The sequence below is a fragment of the Delphinapterus leucas genome, chromosome 4, assembly GCF_059928025.1.
Source record: "Delphinapterus leucas isolate spDelLeu-1000000601 "Yukka" chromosome 4, BTC_Dleu_Yukka2, whole genome shotgun sequence".
NCBI lineage: Eukaryota > Metazoa > Chordata > Mammalia > Artiodactyla > Monodontidae > Delphinapterus > Delphinapterus leucas.
Genome location: NC_143132.1, coordinates 5,746,038 through 5,770,039, shown reverse-complemented (window position 1 = coordinate 5,770,039; position 24,002 = coordinate 5,746,038).

The following is a 24,002-nucleotide window of genomic DNA, read 5'->3' as shown; positions in this document are numbered from 1 at the left end:
AAGTCAAGGATAAAGCCCAGAAGGTTCAGGAGGCCTTCTGGTCTCCTGTTAAGTAGAGCTGTTCAGTGAGTGACTTCCATATTCTTTTCTTCATAGTTTACTCTCTCCAAATTGCCACAGAACACGGATCCCGAGACAAAACAAAGGTCATGTCATTTACGCTTTTTGTAACCTTTACAGAACCTAGCATTCTGGAGGCACTGAGTAAATATTGACCTCAAACAAGTCAATACTGGGAGGCACAGTATATTGAAGTATAATGAGTATCTACCATCTGCCTGCTATAAGAATCATATTCTTGTGGTTATTTTAGAAGTCGGTGGGGGGTTGCACGTAGAATATAGTTGAACTTCAAGTTTTAGACTTTGGAGAACAATGCCGAATGATCTTCATAGAAATTTCTTCAATTTGCTATGTGCTTGGTGAATCAGTCTATAATATTTTTTTTTCATTTATCAGGCTCGGGAAGGTTTCCTGTGTCACAAGTAAACAGGTTCTTTCTTATAGTAGCTTGTTCTATGAGTAAGTTTTCTCAAAGGGACCACTGGCTAGTTTTTATTTTGCAAGAGGTATGGAAATTTTACAAACAAAACTATCTAGAGTTTCTCTGTCCAATACCATAGACTTACGTGGCTATTTGCATTTAAATTATTTGAAATGAAGTAAAATATAAGATTTATTTCCTCAATCCTACTAGCCCCATGTCAAGTGCCCAATACCACGTCTGGCTAGTGGCTACTGTATTGGACACACAGATTACAGCCTTCATTGTTGCAGAAAGTTTTTTCTGGACAGTGCTGACCTAGAGCTAGCTACTTGGAAATGACCTAGATGTGTCAAGGGTGGGCTCTTTTATACAAACACGCAATCCATGTTTTCTCTCAGTGTTATGTCTGTGTACTTTCCAGTTTCTATTTAGGAATCCTGCAAACCCCAGGGCAGCTCTCAACTGATAATGGGATTTTGCTGATGTGGTAGATTTACCTCTCACTCCTGCAGTGCAGAGAGCTGAAGCAGGCTCAAGGGGAAGGGGTGAAAGGAGTCAAAACATCATGGCCAAGGGTGTTTCTCCGAAAGATAGATACGGCTCTCTGCTAATAAATGGCTGATGAAGGCCCAGATATATTTAAACAAATGTTCCTCAAAGCCTTGAGTCATAAAATGCTACCCAGGGAGACCACACCTGCCCATGCTTCCAAGGGTCTTTGACCCTGGTTATGCTGTCAGATTCCAAGCCTGTCCTATGGAGTCAAGGATCTTTCATCATTTACTTACGAGTAGGACTCAAGTCATAATGTCAACACGTTGAAGGTAATTGGAGAGGTCCAATAAAAGCACTTCCTTTGCTCTATGTGGCCCTGTTCTTGGAAAACAATTAGGGGCATTAAAGCTGCATTGCCAGTTCCTAGGCGGTGATGACCTCAAGGTGAATGGATGCTGCCGAGGGTACAGGAGATGCTGTGTCAGCATCTGGGCCTGCCACGTAAGTGAGTACGATGCCCTTGGGGAAGAACACGTGTCCTGTGCAAAGAGGGAGGAAAATCCTCTCTGTGGAACAGTTGAGAACATGGAGTTCAGAGACGAGAGGACTAGGTGAGCGGCAAGACAGGAGGGAGGGTTCAACGGCACGTAGGATGGGATAGATGGCGGTTCAGCAGGCCTGTGAAGGATGTGTATGTCTGAGAAGCTGTCACCATCCATAGAGCTGACAGGGTAGGAGAGGTGGCCAGCCCTGTATGGAGAGGGTCTCTGATGGTTGCTGGGCCACAGGTAGAGGGACACAGCCAAGCTCTGAAAAGCTGGCAGGGAGGGAGTCAGGTGACAAAGAGGCCACCTCCCCACTCTTCTGCTCAACAAGCCCATCCAGAGCCAGGGGTCCAGGGAGCCCACTGATGGTCTCCACATGGGATGGAGAAGGGCAAGGGCGGCCAATGAATGGGAGAGGCAGGGAGAAGACACCCAGCCAGGAGGGTTTGGCAACATTGAGGAAACAAATCAAGGCATGGAGACATGCCTTGTGCTCGTGACATCACAGGGAAAGATGTTTTGCCTTGTTGGGTTCTGCTTTTTCCTCTCCTTGGGATGATTCCATTTACCAAAAGAGGACACACATGGCGGGAAAGGAATTTGGCTGCATTGAACTTGAGTAGGTCATGTCTTTGGTGACACACACATCAGTAGAACAAAGGGATTGAATTGTGGACCCCTGAAGTCCCTTCTGGTGTTTACCTTCGTGGGGATGTTCACACACAGACACACATAAACGCCTGCCCTGTCTTCACCTGACATGGCCCAGTTCTTAAGCCCGAGGCTGCCCTGCTCTGAGTGCGTGCAGGCCTCCCTCATCCCTGCAGCCTTTGGAGGGAGCTGCGTTCCCCTGCAGATGGTAAATAGTTAATTCTCACCCTGCACAGCCTGTAAATCATGCCACAGGCCACGGCTCCAACATTTATGAAGCAGGTGCCCTGGCTTCTCAGCCTGGAAAATGCAGAGTTTGGGGTAGCAGGCTGGGTCTTGAGCTGAAACAACCCCACAATTGTCTTCCTTCTTTTGTTGAGTGAGACGTTATTTCTAAAACTACATTGAGATTCAGAACCCTGCGGGCTGGTGGGAAGGTTTGTGAGAATCATTGCTCAACCAATGGCTTCAGAATGAGAGATTCATGCTTGGCCTCATAATCATACTGTGTTAACAAAGCAGAAATTTTATAAAATTCCAGTAAAGTCTATGGGGAGGATGTAGTACAGAATGTATTGATTACATTTCTCTACAGAAACCTTAAGGATGTGGGATGTTTCACAGAGTAACTTAATTTGGGAACTCTTGGTGATAACTGTTTCAATTTCATGGCTAATAAAGTCTGTGGCGGTTCAAATCATAGCACATTATTGTCTAAACCAAAAACCAATTTTAAAAATTCCAGTTGATCTAGTTTTGTTTGTTTTCCTCAGAATGTACAAATTGGACTGAATTAAAGGAAATGCAGTCAGCACGAAGGCTTATATTATGGCAGCAGCCTCTTCACAGTTGTGTGGTGTGCATGCGTGCACGTGTGTGTGTTCTGTGTTTGTGCACGTGTTTGCGTGATGTGTATGTATGTGTGGGTGTATATGATAGTATATATATGAGTGTGTGTGCATGTGTGTGTAAAGAGCAAAGTTAAGGGGAGAGACACTAGTTTTGTGTCTACCACAGGGGCCAACAAACTCTAGCCCATGAGTCAAACTCACCTGCTGCTTAGTTTTATAAGGCCCGTGAACTAAGAATGGTTTTTACATTTTTAAGTGGTTGAAGAAAATTGAAAGAAGAATAATATTTCATGACACGTGAAAATTACATTAAATTCAAATGTCGTGTCCACAAGTAAGATTTTTTCGGAAGCCAGTCAATATTTACATGTTTTCTGTGGCTACTTTCAGGCCTGATGGCAGAGTTGAGCCGTTGAGACCATTTGGCCCACAAAGCCTGAGAGAGTCACTATGTGGCCCTTTGCAGAAGAAGTGTGCCCACCTGCCTCACGCACACTGACAGTTTCATGGGTTATTTCCCTTAATCCTCGCTCAGTCCTGTGTGGTTCCAATGAACAAAGTGAGCTCATAAGCTGTGGTCACAGAGCAACACGTACACCTTCTGACCCCAGGCCTTTTGGACTCCTAGGCTGCTGCTCGGCCTGTGCAGGGCAACATCTCCCCTGCACCTCCACCACTCTTAGGACAAAATCTAAAATCCTGCCAAGGTCTCCAGGGATCAGCTGGGTGTATCCCCAACCCTCCCTGGCCAGGCGCCACTCTCTACAAATCCCACTGTGGTCTCCGAAGCGCGGAAGGTCCCCCCGGGGTCTGTGGTCCTGCCTGGATCACTCCCTCCTCCTCCCTTCACTTTGTCCAGCTCTGGCTGATCCTTCAGATTCTCCTTGCTGAAGCCTTCTGGATACTTCTGTACTCTGTCAGTTAGCCACTCTTCCTGCTGTGGTTCTGGGTGGGCGCTGCCCACACAGAAAGAGGCCCGTGAAGGGCCAGAGGCAATGCACGTGGAAGGGTGGTGTGCGGCTCCCCGTGCCCTTGGAGCTCACACCTGTGGAGGCTGGCCTGCTGCCTGCTGGATCTGCAGCCCCTCCAGCACTGTCGTGACCTTTTCCTTTGCTTCTCTGGGTCCTGGCAGGTGTGTGCGGCTCTAGGGGGAAGGATGCCAGCTTCTGCAGGGTGCCTGCGTCACTGGGGGTGGGTGAGCTGAGAGAAAGGCAGGCGGCCGTGTTTCTCCCGGGGTTCAAGTTTGCGTGGCTGCTGACTGTTGCTTCACACTCCACTCTTCTACTGGGGCCTGATTGCAGGGACCACGCTTGCGGCGGACTTCTCAGCTTCCCTTCGCAGGCCCTGGTTAGTGACTCTTTTCTGACCGTCTAACCCTCCGCTTCTGGACCTTTTCTTCCCCGGCATCTCCTGTGATGTGGGAGGTGGAATTCTGATAATTAATCCCTTACTCTGTATCACTCGGAACTTTCTGCTTCCCTAATGGAATTCTGACTCCCTCCCTGCTGGGTTAACGCTTCCATGCTGCTAATATGTCACTTTAGGCGTCTCCTTCATTGCATTAGTGACGTAATTGTGTAATTAATTACTGACTGCCTACTTTCGCATTAAATTCCGTGAAGGTGGGCGGGCTTCTCATCCACCTGCTCCCCCATGGCTCTGGCGTTGCTCCCATCGGGGCAGGTGCATTCCTCGTGGTCTATAAATGTTTGCAGAATGAACGATTTATTCCAGAATCAGCAAGGGAACATGGAAATTGGTTTTGCTCTTAGGCTGTGATTCACATAATTTTCAGAACCTCCAGGCTGTCGAGACCCATTGACCAAAACACACGTTAGTGGCCATTCTCCCCTCCTTGGCTCACCTGGTTCCACAGTGTCCCCAGCCAAGGGGACACAAGCTGAGGTTCAGAGACGCACAGTTAAGGTAATCATCACGATTTAAAAAAATTTGGGGGGGTGTTGTTGCAGAGTTAGATTTTCCTTTTTTGGAACTTAGAAGCCCCCAGAAACATGATGCAGAGGAAACACCCTGCAAAGAAGCGACTGGGCTTGCAGCCAACTTGCCCTGTGACCTCTGAGTCATGGCATCTTTGGTCAAAGGTGTGGCCCTTCTTCTGGTGTAGGTGCAATGCTTGAACTTCTTAGTGATTGACAGTCCTGGTGACTTTCAGTTGAGGGCATGTTCCTAGATGTCTTACAATACTTGGGAAAAGCCTGAAAAATTTCAAATGTCCCATCGGACATCTACATAAGTGATAACTCTCTTTACTTGAGCCTATATTTCACTATAAATATTTCACAATAAAAAAATCATAAAGTATATTTATCATGTGTGTAAGGTACATTTAATTTTCTATGAATGAAGCTACCTTGAAAATCAAGGGAAAGTTAAAGTTGGTTTTGGGAGGAGCTTCCTCAAGACTTGTTTGCCATTTTGGAAAACTGCATCACCGATAGCACTGCTACTTAGAGTATCTGAGCTGCTATTACAGCATACTGGGATCCATCTGGGTTTATAGCTGCTGCGTCCCCGGTAATTCTTATTGTAGATTCAGGGATTTGACTACTTCATATGGCTTCTGGTGTTGTCCTACTGGGTGTTATTTTGCTGTCTTATAAATGACTTCCCTTTTATATCTCTTTTACTTTTTTTTTTTGCAGTACGCGGGCCTCTCACTGCTGTGGCCTCTCCCGTTGCGGAGCACAGGCTCCGGATGCGCAGGCTCAGCGGCCATGACTCACGGGCCCAGCCGCTCCGTGGCATGTGGGATCCTCCCGGACCGGGGCACGAACCTGTGTCCCCTGCATCGGCAGGCGGACCCCCAACCACTGCGCCACTAGGGAAGCCCTCTCCTTTACTTTTTAAAAAATTTATTTTATTAAAGGTAGTTGATTTACAATGTTGTGTTAATTTCTGCTGTACAGTAAAGTGACTCAGTTATATCTATATCTATATCTATATACATTCGTTTTCATGTTCTTTTCCATATGGTTTATCCCAGGATGTTGAATGTAGTCCCCTGTGCTCTACAGTAGGACCTTGTTGCTTATCCATCCTACATACACTAGTTGGCATCTGCTGACCCAACCTCCCAGTCCATCCTCCCCCTTCCCCTACCACCCCCCACCCCCCAACCACAAGTCTGTTCTCTTCGTCTGTGAGTCTGTTTCTGTTTCATAGGTAGGTTCATTTGTGTCATATTTTAGATTCCACAGATAAGTGATATCCTGTGGTATTTGTCTTTCCCTTTCTGACTTACTTCACTTAGTGTGATAATCTCTAGGTCCATCCATGTTGCTGCAAATGGCATTATTTCATTTTTCTTTATGGCTGAGTAGTATTCCATTGTATATATGTGCCACATATTCTTTTTTGAATTTTATTTTATTTACTTTTTTATACAGCAGGTTCTTATTAGCACCACATATTCTTTATCCATTCATCTGTTGATGAACATTTAGGTTGTTTCCATATTTTGGCTCTTGTGAATAGTGCTGCTATTCTATGAACATAGGGGTGCACGTATCTTTTCGAATTATAGTTTTGTCTGGATAAATGCCCAGGAGTGGGATTGCTGGATCATATGGCAACTCTATCTTTAGCTTTTTGAGGAAACTCCATACTGGTTTCCATAGTGATTGCACCAATTTACATTCCCACTAGCAGTGCAGGAGGGTTCCCTTTTCTCCACAACCTCTCCAGCATTTGTTATTTGTAGGCTTCTTAATGATGGTCTTTCTAACCTGTGTGAGGTGGTATCTCATTGTAGTTTTGATTTGCATTTCTCTAATAATTAGTGTATACCTCCTTTATATCATATACATGGCATTACGTTGGAGTTTTTTATTTTGAAATTTAGGTATGTAGTTAAGTTACATTACCTATAAATTTAATTTCAGAAAAGTAAAATAGACATTGCAAAATAATTGTTACTCATATGCAAAATAATCTTTACTCATATGGCATTGCATTTGAAAGTGTAAGAGTCTTTAGACTCTCTGCTTATGATTGTCCTTTTAGCTTTAAAATATCTCTGCGTTTCCCCCATTCCACAGAGTCACATGTGGCTTCTGAAGGAGATTTGGCAAAGGGAAAAGAGAGGAATCCCCCAAAGTGTTTAGGTATGTTCAGGTGTTCATTTTGTCTCTTCCCATCTGTTGTTTTTCTTAACTGGATATTTACGTATTCCTTGGAAGTTTTTTGACCGCTGGAGAATTATCAGTGATATCAGAGCCTTGTGGTAATTATTGTGCTGGGCTTGACAATGTGTTTTTGCAAAATGTGTTTCTGCTGGTGCTGAATTCAGCATTTACGTGCAGCAAAGGTGCCACTTAAAATTGGATGTGGGTTCCACTCCTGCCTAGGATGGAGAAAGCTGGAAAGAACATCACCCAGACATCCATGAGAAGAAGCCAGATAAGCTACAAAATCATAGCTTTTCCTGAACCCATCAGAGGGGTAATCGAGTAGCCTGAATTCCCAGGGGGCAGAGTCTCTCCCCTGAGAATAGTCAGGACACAAGTGCTGCATCAGAACAGAGAGAAAGTCACCTCGGCCATAAAAGTGTTTCAAAGAAATCAGCAAAATTTTGACTAGTCATTACAGGCCTAGTGTGGACTAGCATGGCAGCAGAGAGACTCCCAGACATCATGGAGCTCGCACTCATCCCCAGACTCTCTCCTATGGAGCTCCACCTGGGACTCTCCAGGTGGATTGGGTGTGAGGCTGGAAAGAGCCTCCTTGGTGATGCAGACCTGCAGACAATCTAGGTATCATTGCAGGGGTAGAGTGGGCAGGAAGTTGCGGGGAGGGTCAGGAAACCCCACCCTAAGGCCTGATCCTTCACTCAAAGCCTTAAGCTTCTGGAAGAAGAGGCAGTGGGATCTGTAGCCTCCAAGGTGCAGGTACACACCCATTGCTGCTGAGGGAAGGAGAGAAGACAGACCCTCTACCCGGGAGAGGGGCAGAGAAAGCCGTGGGCCCGGAATCCTACACACGCTACTAGGTGGGTAGGGAGCACTCTTGTGTAGGACTCCCTGAAGATACAGAGCAGCTTGACCTTCATGGGAAGAAGGCTCAGGGTTACCCAAAAAGCTCCACCCTCAAGTCCCAAGCACACAGGACCATCTGAGGCTGATGCTGGGCTGGGTGACAGAGATGCCGGGCACATCCTCCTGCCAGCCCAACAAGTACCGAGCAGCCAACAGCAGGCTGCAGGGGAGGGAGCGAGAGCCCCCAGAAGCTCAGGAAACTCAGAGAGGCAGCTGCGCAGGGCTGGGTGAAAGCTGAGGATGGGGCATGAACACAGAGGAGAACCTTTCTGCACACCAGCCCCCACCTGAGCACAGAGCATCTTAGGGAAGTCAAGCCTTTGGTTCCATGAAGGTAACTGGATCAGTCAGCTTGGGCTGCCATAACAAAGGGCCACCGACTTGGGGGTTTGGAACAACAGAAGTCATTTTCTCACAGTTCTGGAGGCTGGAAGTCCGAGATCAATGTGTCAGCAGAGTTGGTTTCTCCTGAAGCCTCTCTCCTTGGCTTGTGGACGATGGCTGTCTTCTCACTGTGTCCTCACATGGTTTTTCCTCTGTGAACATGCATCCCTGGTGTCTCTTCCTCTTCTTATACGGACATCAGTCAGGTTGGATCAGAGTTCACTCTTTTGACTTCATTTAACATTTATTATCTCTTTAAATGTCCATCTCCAAATGCAGTCATGTTCTGAGTTACTGGGGGTTAGGGCTTCAACATCTGGCTTTTGAGGTGAGCAATTCAGTCTACAACAGTAACAATAAAAAAAAAAACAAAAACTGAAACCCAGTTCGATCCTAACTAGATTTACTCAATTCCTCACACTTTAAAAAAAATCACCTGCCATTATATTATAAATTCTTTCCCTGTTGCTGTACAATCTTTGTAGTTACCACGTTTAATGGCTACATAATATTTTTCTTCATGTGGTTTTGTCATCCTTATGCTCCTTACTGTTGTTGCACATTTTAAGTTAGTGCTGTATTTTTTTCCTGCAAGTAAAAATCTTTATGCACATGTTTTTCCATGTGCATAAATGATGATTTTAGAATCATCCCTTAGTATAGATCCTAAAAAGAGACATTATTGCATCAAAGGGCATAACCCCTCTCATGGGCTCCCATGAATTTAATTGTGTCTCCCATTAAATTCATGTGTTGAAGCCCCTAACCCTAATATGATAGTATTTGGTGGTGGGGCCTTTGGGAGGTAATAGGGTTAAACAAGGTCATAAGGGTGGGGCCCTAATCCGAAGGGATTTGTGTCCTTATAAGAGGACGAGGAGACACCAGAGAGCTCTCTCTCTCTCTCTGAGCAAACGCCCACAGAGGAAAGGCCATACAAGCACACAGTGAGATGGCAGCCTTCTGCAAGCCAGGAGGAAACATCACCAGGAATCAAACTTCCTGGCACTTTGATCTTGGATTTCCAGCCTCTAGAACTGGGAGAAAAAAATTTCTGTAGTTGGAGCCACCCCTTCTGTGGTATATTGCATGGCAGACTGAGCAGAATGTTACAACCCATTTCCACACATGCATTACTTACCTATAAATGCCCATATTAAAAGTTAGCTGCTTTTCTTCTGGCTGTTTACATAAACTTCTCTGTGCCTACCCCTTCTGAATGGACTTTTCTGTCATCTGTAAACTTAAGATATTCAAATGCAGTTCTCTCATTTAAATAGTTTTTGAAAATCTATGTCAGATCCTAACACTGATATCCCATAATTCAAAAGTATATATTTTGTAACTTTAAGCTTATCAGTAACAAAGTGGTACCCTAATTCTGACATTTATTTTTCTCTTTTTTTTAGATCATCCCTTTCGTGTACCAGGAAACAAACACATGAGCAAATGAACAAATAAGCAAAACGAAAAACAAAACAGAAAACACCCAAACGCCCCCCAAACAAAAACAATCTAGAATTATAGAAATTCATGCCTAAAGCTTATAAATATTTTTTAATATAGAGATTTTTCCAAAGTATATTTTTATATGTTAATACATAAAGACTGTTTCTTAAATACTTGTTGTTATGACATGATTCGTGTTCATTTAAAAAATAGAGGAAAACTTTAATAAAACATTTTTCTGTCATGTGAGTCAGCAAACACTGTGAGTGAGAGTTATATAAAAATTACAAATGAATAACTGAGGAGAGATTTACCACTGCTGGATGATCTGACTTTTAAGATAAACCCTTGATTTGCTCTGGGACATAGCTTTTCTGGAACTACGGATGTATCCTGCCAAATTTGCTTCAGAACCTTTATTTTGCTATCTTCAGTTTAAGAGTCAGTCAATAAACATTCATTGATTTTCCAAGGTTCCTTAGGACACAAAGAATAAGATACAGTTCACATCCAATTTTCAAGTCATTTGCTTGTTAAAGTCTTGTTTTAAGGCTGGCTGCTGCTTACCATGGTCTCCCTGTAGACTTGTGTTTGGGTTCTTACATGAGCTAATATTTTCTGAGAGAGAGAGACATCTTTGCTTCTTGGGTCTGTCTACTTTGTGTTTCTTCAAAGACTGGCTATTTTGCAGCCAATGTACAGGCCAGGACTTTCTGAGGAATTAGGGAAATTTTCAGATGGTCCAAAATTGTCACTTAACAAAATTGGCTCATAAATTCAGTTACCTCCTCACCCAGTTTCTTGACGACACACATAGCAAAATTGATGGGGTAGGGGGAGAGTTTTAGTGTGAGTCTCCTCCCCTACCAAAGGCCAAATAAGGTGATTCCACGAGGCGGGAGTTAGGGAGCGAGAGAGGGAAGCAGGGAAGGGGTAAGCCAATGTGCGGGCATGGATGTCAACAGTCTCATCTATAAAGACAGCGGGGATGCTGTTGACCTAGTGAGGGCTCCTTGAGGAAGGGTACGGGAGCCCTCTGAAAGAACCCCCTGAAGGACAATAGGCTGCAGCACCTGTCACCTGCTCCATCCCAACTGATGGGGACATTAATTTCCTTCTCCTTTTCTCTCAGCTTCTGAGAAGACCCTGCAGCACAAATGGGAAAGACTAAAGGTGGCTGCCTGAGTCGGGAGTGGAAGGGGGCTGCAAAGTGCAAGATGAGTTTGAGGGCTCCCCTAACTCCTCACATCAGTGGACAGTGGGTCGAGGAGGTGGTACTCAGGGCACCAGAAAGCATCTGCCTCAGGGAGCCTCATCTCCCTTTTCCTTTTCCTATTGATCGATTGACTCCACAATCAAACAAGCGAAGATAGAGGAGGAGGAGAAGAGGAGGACTTGAAAAAGCTCAGGTTTGATGAATATAACTTTGGTACCCAGATTTGAAGACTAAGTCTTTCTGCTTTATTGGCAAACCGCTGAGAAATTGTGCAGAGCTTGCAGCTGCTCTTTGATTGTGATAATTATAAGGAAATGAATGAATGAAGAAGCCCAGGGGTATAGATGAGCATGCGTCCCTTGTCACTGATATGCAAGTTGTCCTCTCCATGGTCTATGGGAGTAACTAGACCTAAAAATGAATGAGTGTAACAGACTCTAAACTCATGCATCTTTTCAGGGCCAATGTGGGCAGGCGCAAGGGAAACCTGAAAAATGCAAAATTTAGATCTGTTCTCTGGAAAATGCACGACTCTAAGCTTCAATGACCAATGGAAGATCATGGTGAAAGTGCGTTGGCTACAGCTGGTCATGTGTTCAGTTAGCATCAACGTACCCTTGACTTTTATTTCATCACTAAGATAAAAATAGTTAACGTCTGTCTGAATGTGACATGCCATGATGTAAAGATGTAATTGATACCTACTTAAAGGATTAAAACATGGAACAGACGGCTGAAGTAAGAGACTAGATAATGTAGCATGAACTGTGTAAATGTTTGAATGAATGTTTTGAAAAGTGAGTTGTTAGCCTCATTACCAAGTAGCAAGTTTGTGATTGAGGACAGTTGACTTCAGGGAGTGGGGTCTGGGAGATTTTGCTGTCGTTTTCATATAGCAGTGAGTTATTTGGAAAAAATGCATCTCAAGGACTTTTCACATTTAGGAAGAGATAATGCTAAGAGAGGCGGTCAAGGATAGCGATACTGGGACCCCAAAGATGACTCAGAGATGGGACTGTGGTCAGCAGTCCATCATACATGTTTTCCAGAGAAGAACACATCCTTTAGGCAATTTAGAAAGAGTTGTTTTCAGAGGGCAGGCTGTTAATAATGTTGAATGAATGAGTAGAGAAGATGGTGTGTGAAGCAAGGAAGCCCAGGAAAGGTTGTACAAAGACAGTGATGTGGTGGATTGTGTACTGATTCCCGGTGTGAGGGAAGGAGGATTCCAAGGTGAGAGAAGTCCTTGGAAGAGGAAGGAACATTACCAGTGGGCTAGGGTGTAGCCCAAGAGATGCTCAGGCAGCACACAGGTGGTCTAGGGAGGAGCAGGTTCCAGCGAGGAGCAGGCCAGGATCTCCTCACATGACATTGACCACAAATCATCTTCCAGTCTGTAACCAAAGTCCTGAGTTTCACCTCCTGTTTTCTTGGTAGTAAGAGCTAGTCAATGGTGACCTGAGCAGAGTCTGCCTGGTCAGAGTCCCTACAGCCCCCTCCAAGGGCACAGCCAGTGATTCCTGCAGGAGGAGCTGCCTCTCTTGGGCTCATGTGTCATTGAAATATTTAAGGGGACCTCCCTCCCCCAGCCTTCCTGCCCGAGGATGGAATTAGAGCTGCTTAGTCACTTTCTTCTAAAAGGCCATCAGAAATCATCTCATCACTCTGTATGTACATCTCATTTAGGTCAGTCTCCACCAGAATGCCAAGCCTTTAAAGTGGTCTTTTTCAACCCTTATTTGTGCCCCATAAATTTCTTTATATCCCTTAATAGGATTCAGTATCCCGTCCCTTCCTTACCACTCAAAACCTTCCAGTGTATCCTCTGCAATCGAGTCTGTCATCCTCAAAATTCCCTGAACCTGCAATCTCTTCTCAGAAAGCTCCCTTCTTTCCCAGAATGAGATCTGCTCTCCCCCGAGGACACTGCCGTCCTTTTGAGTGGTGGCTGTTTCTTCTCCCATTCCCCATGGAGCACAGGTTGGGAGCTGGGGTAGCATCCTTTCTGCTTTATGTGGTTTCTCCCTGACCATTTTCTCCCTGCTTTCCTCGAAGATTCTGGCCTTTTGAGGTAATTGCCATTACCATATGAATTAGTCTTGGATTTTCCAGAGAAACAGAATCGATAGAATATATTTGTATATTTATATCTATTTATATCTCCTATAATAGGATATATTATTATAATACAATATGTTTTGTATATATTATATATTTTATATGTTTTATTTTAAATATATAGTATATATTTCTCTCTCTATATATATACACTAAAATTTACTATATATATATATATAGATATTCTAAAATATGTATATATATTTACTCTAAGGAGTTGGCTCACACCATTATGGAGGCTGAGAAGTTCCAATATCGGCAGTTGACAAGCTGCAGACCCAGGAGAGCTGATGGTAAAGTTCTAGTCTAAGTTCAAAGGCCTGAGAACCAGCAGAGCTGATTTGTGCAAGGTCCCATCTGGATCCGAGTCTGAAGGTAGGAGTAGATGGCTGTTCCAGCTTAAAGACAATGAGGCAGAGAGAAAGGATTCTTTCTTACTCAGCCTTTTATTCTATTCAGACCCTCAACAGATTAGACAAGGCCACCCATACTGAAAGGGCAACCTTCTTTACTCCCATCTACCGATTCAAAATTTTTTTCATTTTCTCACATATACCTTTACTTCTGCTGTCCTATATTTTTTTATTGGTGTATTGTTGATTTACAATGTTGTGTTAATTTCTGCTGTACAGCAAATTGATTCAGTTATATACATATATGTACATTCTTTTTTTTTTAAATCTCACCAAGAAACACCCTTGCAGACACACCCAGAATAATGTTTAACGATATGTCTGGGTGCCCTGTGGCCCAGGAAAGTTGACACATAGAATCAGCCATCACACCACACTTACTTGTCACCATCCTCAGCTCATCTTTTGGTCACTTCTCCTTGCTTATTGAAGGTTTGAACACTTAGTTCATTCTTATTATCTGGGCAACTATAGAGAAGATATTTTTATGTTTCTGTACAGTTAGGGTTTTCTGAGCAAATTTTATTGAAACTCGGGACCTGGGCTAAAAGAACAAGGCTTGGAAGATGAAGGGTGATGAGACAGTGAGAGGCTTTCCTGAGAGATCTACCTGCCTGGAGGTGTGTGTTTACATTTAAAGGTGGGGATGGGACTCAGCACCTTTGCATGTCCCTGGGTTCTCAAGCTGGAGACACTCACTTCCTCTCCTTCTTGGAGTCATTTATTTACATTCTAAATGGTAAGAACCCAGGATCCTTTCCAAGGGGAATTTTTTTCCCAAGGGAGTGACAAAAATTCTTTCCTTGACCAATTTCAGTTGGGCTCCTGCACATTCTCCTAGACTCATCTGTGTACTTCCTTCTAGAAGCCAGTTTTGGCAAGACCCTTGCTAAGTCAGTTTAGCCAGAAGCTCCATCCTTGATATCTGAACAGGTTCCTTATCCTCCACCATCCCCCAGATGATGTCTGATCACTCTGGGCTGCCTCTAGCAAGAGTCTTGATAGGTTAGTTTACCCAGGACCCTCCCTTACCCTTGATGTTTCCTCTCAGTAATTTCACCTCCACTGTACCCATCCTGCTCCTTGGCTGTGATTCCCAATTGCCCACTCTGTACTCGGAGTTGAACCTGGTCTATACTGAGGTCTCTTTTTCCCTTTTGCAATAGTTCTGAATAAAATTTGTTTTTTACCACTTTCCCGTCCAACTCTGTTTTTTCTTAAATAGGAGATAAGTTTTAATTTTCTTTTTTAAGGGAAGGAGGGCTACGATACAAGCCATCCTATTAAACTACTCAGATGCATATTTCCGTTTGCAGCTGCAGTACGTGTAGAGGAACATCTGATGTAGCCTTCATTGCATCACCCCAGGGGCAAGAATTAGAGTGTGGGATGGGGAGGGGTGTGATTATGATAAGTGAGTAAAATTAATTTATTCTTTCTCTGGGGACTCATATCTACCTCCAACTAAGAGAAAATATAGATATTGAACACTTCACATTGTCTTCAGCGCTGTTCTAGGTTCTCAGTGATTCAACATTCATGACAAACCTACATGCAGCTCCTTCTCAGCTCCTTCCTTTCCTCACTGCTCACACACAGGTTTTCTCTGTTTCACCTCAAGCACTTGCTCTTTTGGTCATTCTTTAGACCTCCTTAATTTTAATTCTAAATATATTCATCTCAAACTCCTCACTTCTTATCTTTACGTACTTAAGTCCTGTGTCCCCACAATGCGTAGTCTACACCAGGACCACTGGTTAGGGTTACGTCCTCCTTTTTCACTGAGCATTACTCCTTTGTTTTTTTTTTAAACACAGTTTAGAGTTCCTTGTCTTTACCTATAATCACTCCCTTGTGAACGCCCTCAGCCCTTTGCCCTTCTCAGATTTGCTTGGCAACTTCAGCCATGGCTGAAGTAATTTTCTAACTATTTCACACCTGCTTCCAAGCAACCGAATGTGCTAGAAACAACTGCCAGCAGTGCTGACTGGTCGCACTTTGAATTCTTTACATCACCTCATGTAGTTCTTCAGCACTGCCCAGCTATCCTGTCACTTCCTCCATTCAATTCTTTCTATTACATCCAGAGAGAACTACTTCACACTTTCTCCTCTCTCCTTGGAACTGCCAATATCCTTTTGCATCAGTGAGTTTTTGCTGTGTAACAAGCAAGTACAAAAATCCCTGTACTTTCATACAACAGTAAGAATTTGTGATCGTGCCTATCGATCTATGGATCAGCAGGTTTGCTTGTTCCATGTGTCCCTTCTTATTCTGGAGGTCAGAGAAACATTCTTCTCATGACAGTGGGAGAAGTAAAGAGACCAGGCCCAGCTGGGCAAGGTCATTTCAATTCTCTGTTCATCTCACATTCACTCACATTCCACTGGCCAAACTAAGTCATAAGACCAAACCCCACAACAACATGGAGATGTTGGGGGAAGGAAGCAAGTATTTGCTGAATGATAATCACTCCCAATTGATGATCATGTTTTATTTCAATTGCCAGCCCAACAAGAGTCTCTGTCTGACTCGTGCCCTCTGCCTTCTCTCTTGTGATAAAGGATCTGCTGTGTCTAAACCCCACCATCCAGAGTGCCCTGGATCCTCTCTCTTCTGGCTACTGCAGGTGGCTTCCCTGCACCATCAATTTTTCTTTCTCTCCTGGATCACCTCCATCAGCAGACATGCTGACCAGCTCCCACACCAAAACATTGTCCTTCTTTGATTTTTCATCCCACTCTTGTCCCCAACTCAACTTGCTGTTCTTTATAGCAAAATTCCTCAAAAGAGTTGCCCCAAATTACAGTCCACAGTCTCACCTCCAAATTCCAACAAGCTTTTATCCTCCCGTTAGGATCACAGTGGTCAAGGTAATCAACAACCACCATGTTATCAAATCCAATGGATATTGTGACATTCATCTTGCTTGACCCATTGGTGAGATTTGGTAGAGTTGCTCACTTCCTCCTTAAAATTTGATTTCCATGAGGCTCCCTTCTCACCCTCCTACTTTACTAACTTCTCTTCCCATGTTTTTTTCTTGTTGTTTGTTTAGGCTTCTTCTCTTCTTGTCATGTCTAAATGTTGGTTCATTTTGGACTGAGTCTTTGATTTTCTTCTCTATCTACAATCTCTATCTACAATCTCTCCATAGGTCTCATGGCTTTAAAAACCAGGCGTAAGCGATAGTTCCACATTTTTATATTTGTCCTTGACTTTCCCCCTAAGCTTCAGACTTGTTATCCAAATTACTACTTGGCTTCTCACTTAGATGTTGAATAGACACCTCAAATCTACCTATCAGTGCTAAATTTCTCCCCAAGCCCACTGTTTCCCATGTCAGTAAGTGATGTCACTTGGAGTCAGGCCATCTGGGTTTGGTTCTCCTTTTCACATCTTTCATCCATTGTCTTTTTGGAAATATCCTTCAAATACATCTGGAATCCATCTATTGTCACCACTTCTGTAGTTGACAGCATAATGGCTCCCCAAAAATGTCCATGCTCTAATCTCTAGAACCTATGACTGTTACCTTACATGGCAAGAGGGACTGTGCAGATGTAATTAAGGTTGTGGACCTTGGATGGGAGATCATTTTAGATTATCTGGTGGCCCAATCTAGTTACATGAGCCCTTCAAAGTGGAAGCAGAAGGCAAAAGGTGAGTAAGAAAGATAAGATGTGAGAAGGACTCAACCACTGTCGCTGGTTTTGAAGATGGAGAAAAGAGGCCATGGGCTAAAGAATGTGGCAGCTTCTAGAAGCTTGGCACAGCCTTCATTTTAGAGCCTGAAAGGAAACAGAGACCTTTCAGGTTCTGTACCCACAAGGAACTGAATTCTGACAACTCAAATGAACAGGAAGTAAGTTCTTCCCTACAGCCTCCAGAGAGGAATGCAACCCTGTCAACACCTTCATTTTAGCATCATGAGACTGTATGGGACTTCTGACCTAAGGAACTGTAAGGTAATAAATCAGTGTAGTTTTAAGGCACTGAGTTTATGGTAACTCATAACAGCAGCAATAGAAAACTAATACAACCTCCATTACTATCACCCTGTAGAAGGCACCATCGTCTCTTGGCAATAGTCTTCCTGTTGCTTCTACTTTACAAAATAACCAAAGTGATATTTAAAAATATAAACTAGATCATTGCCATTATCCTGTTTCAAAGCTATTCTTCTGCTCTAAAATCTTCTCAGAACATTTAGAAAAAATTCCAAAATTTTTTATCATGACACACAAATCTCTACATGTCTGATGTCTATGTAACTTTATAACACTGAATTCTTTCATGTGTCTTCTCTCTCATTTTGTTTCAAAGACACTGATCTTGTAATTTCTAGAACATACCAAGCTCATCCCTGCCCCAGGGCTTTTATCTTTGCAGTAACTTTTCCCTTGAATCCTTGCTGTTTTTCCAGATATTCACCAGGTTTGTCCCCTCATTTCATCCAGTTCAATGGTAACACGGCACCTCCACAGACAGGACTCTTGGTCGGCCATATCTGCAATCATCCCATGTCCCACTCCTGCCACCTCTATTCCTTCATCTGTTATACTATTTTTGATAGCATTTATTAGTATTCAAAATGGGCATTATAGTCTCTTTCCTTTGCTAGTTTATTGTCTGTCTCTGCCACTAGAAAATAAGCTTCATGAGGGCCCCTAAAATTTTGCCTTGTGTGTTGCTGTTTTGTGCATTGTTGGCTAGAACAGCTTCTGGCCAGTAATAGGGTTTTAATATACTTTTGTTGAATGAGTGAGGAAGCGCAGAATGTAACTAGAGTATCTGAGTCTTTGAGTCAATGAATCCATCTCTTCTGCACTTCAAGGGCTTGGAGAGGGAATGGAGAGAGATGCTCTCCATTTTCCACATGATTACTTCTTTATCAGACATATCGACACATCAGTTGGCTCACCGGGTGAAGTATCTCTGCAGAGCTTGGAAAGAAGTGGGACTAGGTTGGGCTAGCATGTTGCTCATGTCCCAGCACAGCAGAATCAGAGCCCAAGGGGCAAGGCAAACAGGGGGAGCATCTGACAGTGTTGGTCAGATGCTGTCTCAGAAATCTGGTGCTCAGAGATGCAAGAGGCCATGGCATTTTGCTTTCTTCTTTGTTTTTTGGCTGAACTCACATGCTTTATGAATATAATGATGGCAAGAAGAAGATTCTCCTCTCCTCCCATGTACAGGATGCTCTGGTACCATGCTGTTACAGCCTGTGGGAGAAGCCACTGAGCGTGATCTTCCAATTAAGTCACACATCTAGCATCTCTCATTTCTTTTCTTTTTTTTTTTAAAAACATCTTTATTGGAGTATAATTGCTTTACAATGGTGTGTTGGTTTCTGCTTTATAACAAAGTGAATCAGTTGTACATATACTATGTTCCCATATCTCTTCCTTCTTGCATCTCCCTCCCTGCCACCCTCCCTATCTCACCCCTCTAGGTGGTCACAAAACACCGAGCTGATCTCCTTGTGTTATGCGGCTGCTTCCCACTAGCTATCTATTTTACGTTTGGTAGTGTATATATGTCCATGCCACTCTCTCACTTCGTCACAGTTTACCATTCCCCCTCCCCATATCCTCAAGTCCATTCTCTAGTAGGTCTGTGTCTTTATTCCCGTCTTACCCCTAGATTCTTGATGACCTTTTTTTTTTTCTTAGATTCCATATATACATGTTAGCATACGGTATTTGTTTTTCTCTTTCTGACTTACTTCACTCGGTATGACAGACTCTAGGTCCATCCACCTCAGTACAAATAACTCAATTTCATTTCCTTTTATGGCTGAGTAATATTCCATTGTATATATGTGCCACATCTTCTTTATCCATTCATCTGATGATGGACATTTAGGTTGCTTCCATGTCCTGGCTATTGTAAATAGAGCTACAGTGAATATTTTGGTACATGACCCTTTTTGAATAATGGTTTTCTCAGGGTATATGCTCAGTAGTGGGATAGCTGGGTCGTATGGTAGTTCTATTTGTAGTTTTTTAAGGAACCTCCATACTGTTCTCCATAGTGGCTGTACCAATTCATATTCCCACCAGGAGTGCAAGAGTGTTCCCTTTTCTCCACACCCTCTCCAGCATTTATTGTTCCTAGATTTTTTGATGATGGCCATTCGGACAGGTGTGAAATGATATCTCATTGTAGTTTTTATTTGCATTCTTCTAATGATTAATGATGTTGAGCATTCTTTCGTGTGTTTGTTGGCAATCTGTATATCTTCTTTGGAGAAATGTCTACTTAGGTCTTCTGCCCATTTTTGGGTTGGGTTATTTGCTTTTTGTTAGCTGCTTGTAAATTTTGGAGATTAATCTTTTGTCAGTTGCTTCATTTGAAAATATTTTCTCCCATTCTGAGGGTTGTCTTTTGGTCTTGTTTATGGTTTCCTTTTCTATGCAAAAGCTTTGAAGTTTCATTAGGTCCCATTTGTTTATTTATTTTTTTTAATTCCATTTCTCTAGGAGGTGGATCAAAAAGGATCTTGCTGTGATTTATGTCATAGAGTGTTCTGCCTATGTTTTCCCCTAAGAGTTTGATAGTGCCTAGCCTTACATTTAGGTATTTAATCCATTTTGAGCTTATTGTTGTGTATGGTGTTAGGGAGTGTTCTAATCTCATACTTTTACATGGCCTGTCCAGTTTTCTCAGCACCACTTATGGAAGAGGCTGTCTTTTCTCCATTGCATATTCTTGCCTCCTTTATCAAAGATAAGGTGACCATATGTGTGTGGGTTTATCTCTGGGCTTTCTATCCTGTTCCATTGATCTATCTTTCTGTTTTTGTGCCAGTACCATACTGTCTTGATTACTGTAGCTTTGTAGTATAGTCTGAAGTCAGGGAGCCTGATTTCTCCAGCTCCATTTTTCTTTCTCAAGATTGCTTTTGCTATTCGGGGTCTTTTGTGTTTCCATACAAATTGTGAAATTTTTTGTTCTAGTTCTGTGAAAAATGCCAGTGGTAGTTTGATAGGGATTGCATTGAATCTGTAGATTGCTTTGGGTAGTAGAGTCATTTTCACAATGTTGATTCTTCCAATCCAAGAACATGGTAGATCTCTCCATGTATTTGTATCATCTTTAATTTCTTTCATCTGTGTCTTATAATTTTCTGCATACAGGCCTTTTGTTTCCTTAGGTAGGTTTATTCCTAGATATTTTATTCTTTTTGTTGCAGTGGTAAATGGGAGTGTTTTCTTAATTTCACTTTCAGATTTTTCATCATTAGTGTATTAGGATGCCAGAGATTTCTGTGCATTAATTTTGTATCCTGCTACTTTACCAAAGTCATTGATTAGCTCTAGTAGTTTTCTGGTAGCATCTCTAGGATTCTCTATGTAGAGTATCATGTCATCGGCAAACAGTGACAGCTTTACTTCTTCTTTTCCGATTTGGATTCCTTTTATTTCTTTTCTTCTCTGTTTGTTGTGGCTAAAACTTCCAAAACTATGTTGAATAATAGTGGTGAGAGTGGGTAACCTTGTCTTGTTCCTGATCTTAGCGGAAATGGTTTCAGTTTTTCACCATTGAGGACGATGTTGGCTGTGGGTTTGTCATACATGACCTTTATTATGTTGAGGAAAGTTCCCTCTATGCCTATTTTCTGCAGGGTTTTTATCATAAATGGGTGTTGAATTTTGTCTAAATCTTTCTCTGGATCTATTGAGATAATCATATGGTTTTTCTCCTTCTATTCGTTAATATGTTGTATCACGTTGATTGATTTGCGTATATTGAAGAATCCTTGCATTCCTGGAATAAACCCCACTTGATCATGGTGTATGATCCTTTTAATGTGCTGTTGGATTCTTTTTGCTAGTATTTTGTTGAGGATCTTTGCATCTATGTTCATCAGTGATATTGGCCTATAGTTTTCTTTGTGACATCTTTGTCTGGTTTTGGTATCAGGGTGATGGTGGCCTCATAGAATGAGTTTGGGAGTGCTCTTCCCTCTGCTATATTTTGGAAGAGTTTGAGAAGGACAGGTGTTAGCTCTTCTCTAAAGGTTTGATAGAATTCGCCTGTGAAGCCATCTGGTCCTGGGCTTTTGTTTGTTGGAAGATTTTTAATCACAGTTTCAATTTCAGTGCTTGTGATTGGTCTATTCATATTTTCTATTTCTCCCTGGTGCAGCCTTGGCAGGTTGAGCATTTGTAAGGATTTGTCCATTTCTTCCAGGTTGTCCATTTTATTGGCATATAGTTGCTTGTAGTAATCTCTTATGATCCTTTGTATTTCTGCAGTTTCAATTTTTACTTCTCCTTTTCCATTTCTAATTCTATTGATTTGAGTCCTCTCCCTTTTTTTCTTGATGAGTCTGGCTAATGGTTTATCAATCTTGTTTATCTCCTCAAAGAACCAGCTTTTAGTTTTATTGATCTTTGCTGTCATTTCCTTCATTTCTTTTTCATTTATTTCTGATCTGATCTTTATGATTTCTTTCCTTCTGCTAACTTTGGGTTTTTTTGTTATTCTCTAATTGCTTTTGGTGCAAGATAGGATTGTATTGCTATAAACTTCTCTCTTAGAACTGCTTTTGCTGCAAGGTTAGGTTATTTATTTGAGATGTTTCCTGTTTCTTCAGGTAGGATTGTATTGCTATAAAATTCCCTCTTGGAAGTGCTTTGGCTGCATCCCCTAGGTTTTGGGTCGTTGTGTCTCCATTGTCATTTTTTTCTAGGTAATTTTTGATTTCCTCTTTGATTTCTTCAGTGATCACTTCATTATCAAGTAGTGTATTGTTTACCCTTCATATGTTTGTAATTTTTACAGATCTTTTCCTGTAATCGATATCTAGTCTCATAGCGTTGTTGTTGGAAAAGATACTTGATACAATTTCAATTTTCTTAAATTTACCAAGGCTTGATTTGTGACCAAGATATGATCTATCTTGGAGAATGTTCCCTGAGCACTTGAGAAAAATGTGTGTTCTGTTGTTTTTTGGATGGAGTGTCCTATAAATATCAATTAAACCCATCTTGTTTAATGTATCATTTAAAGCTTCTGTTTCCTTATTAATTTTCATTTTGGATGATCTGTCCATTGGTGAAAGTGGGGTGTTAAAGTCCCCCAATATGATTGTGTTACTGTCGATTTCCCCTTTTATGGCTGTTAGCATTTTCCTTTTGTATTGAGGTGCTCCTATGTTGGGTGCATAAATATTTACAATTGTTATATCTTCTTCTTGGATTGATCCCTTGATTATTATGTAGTATCCTTCTTTGTCTCTTGTAATAGTCTTTGTGTTAGAGTCTATTTTGTCTGATATGAGAATTGCTACTGCAGCTTTCTTTTGATTTCCATTTGCATTGAATATCTTTTTCCATCCCCTCACTTTCATTCTGTATGTGTCCCTAGGTGTGAAGTGGGTCTCTTTTAGACAGCATATATATGGGTCTTGTTTTTGTATCCATTCAGCCCATCTGTGTCTTTTGGTGGGAGCATTTAGTCCATTTACATTTAAGGTAATTATCAATATGTATGTTCCTATTCCCATTTTCTTAATTGTTTTGGGTTTGTTATTTTAGGTAGTTTCCTTCTGTTGTGTTTCTTGCCTAGAGAAGTTCCTTTAGCATTTATTGTAAAGCTGGTTTGGTGGTGCTGAACTCTCTCAGCTTTTGCTTGTCTGTAAAGGTTTTAATTTCTCCATGAAATCTGAATGAGATCCTTGCTGGGTAGAGTAATCTTGGTTGTAGGTTTTCTCTCCTTCATCACTTTAAATATGTTCTGACACTCCCTTCTGGCTTGCAGAGTTTCTGCTGAAAGATCAGCTCTTAACCTTATGGGGATTCCCTTGTGTGTTATTTGTTGTTTTTCCCTTGCTGCTTTTAATATGTTTTCTTTGTATTTAATTTTTGACAGTTTGATTAATATGTGTCTTCTCATATTTCTCCTTGGATTTATCCTGTATGGGACTCTCTGTGCTTCCTGGAATTGATTAACTATTTCCTTTCCCATATTAGGGAAGTTTTCAACTATAATCTCTTCAAATATTTTCTCAGTCCCTTTTTTTTTCTCTTCTTCTTCTGGAACCCCTATAATTCGAATGCTGGTGCGTTTAATGTTGTCCCAGAGGTCTCTGAGACTATCCTCAGTTCTTTTCATTCTTTTTTCTTTATTCTGCTCTGCAGTAGTTATTTCCACTATTTTATCTTCCAGGTCACTTATCTGTTCTTCTGCCTCAGTTATTCTGCTGTTGATCTCTTCTAGAGTATTTTTAACATCATTTATTGTGTTGTTCATTGTTGCTTGTTTCCTCTTTAGTTCTTCTAGGTCCTTGTTAAATGATTTTTGTATTTTCTCTATTCTGTTTTCGAAA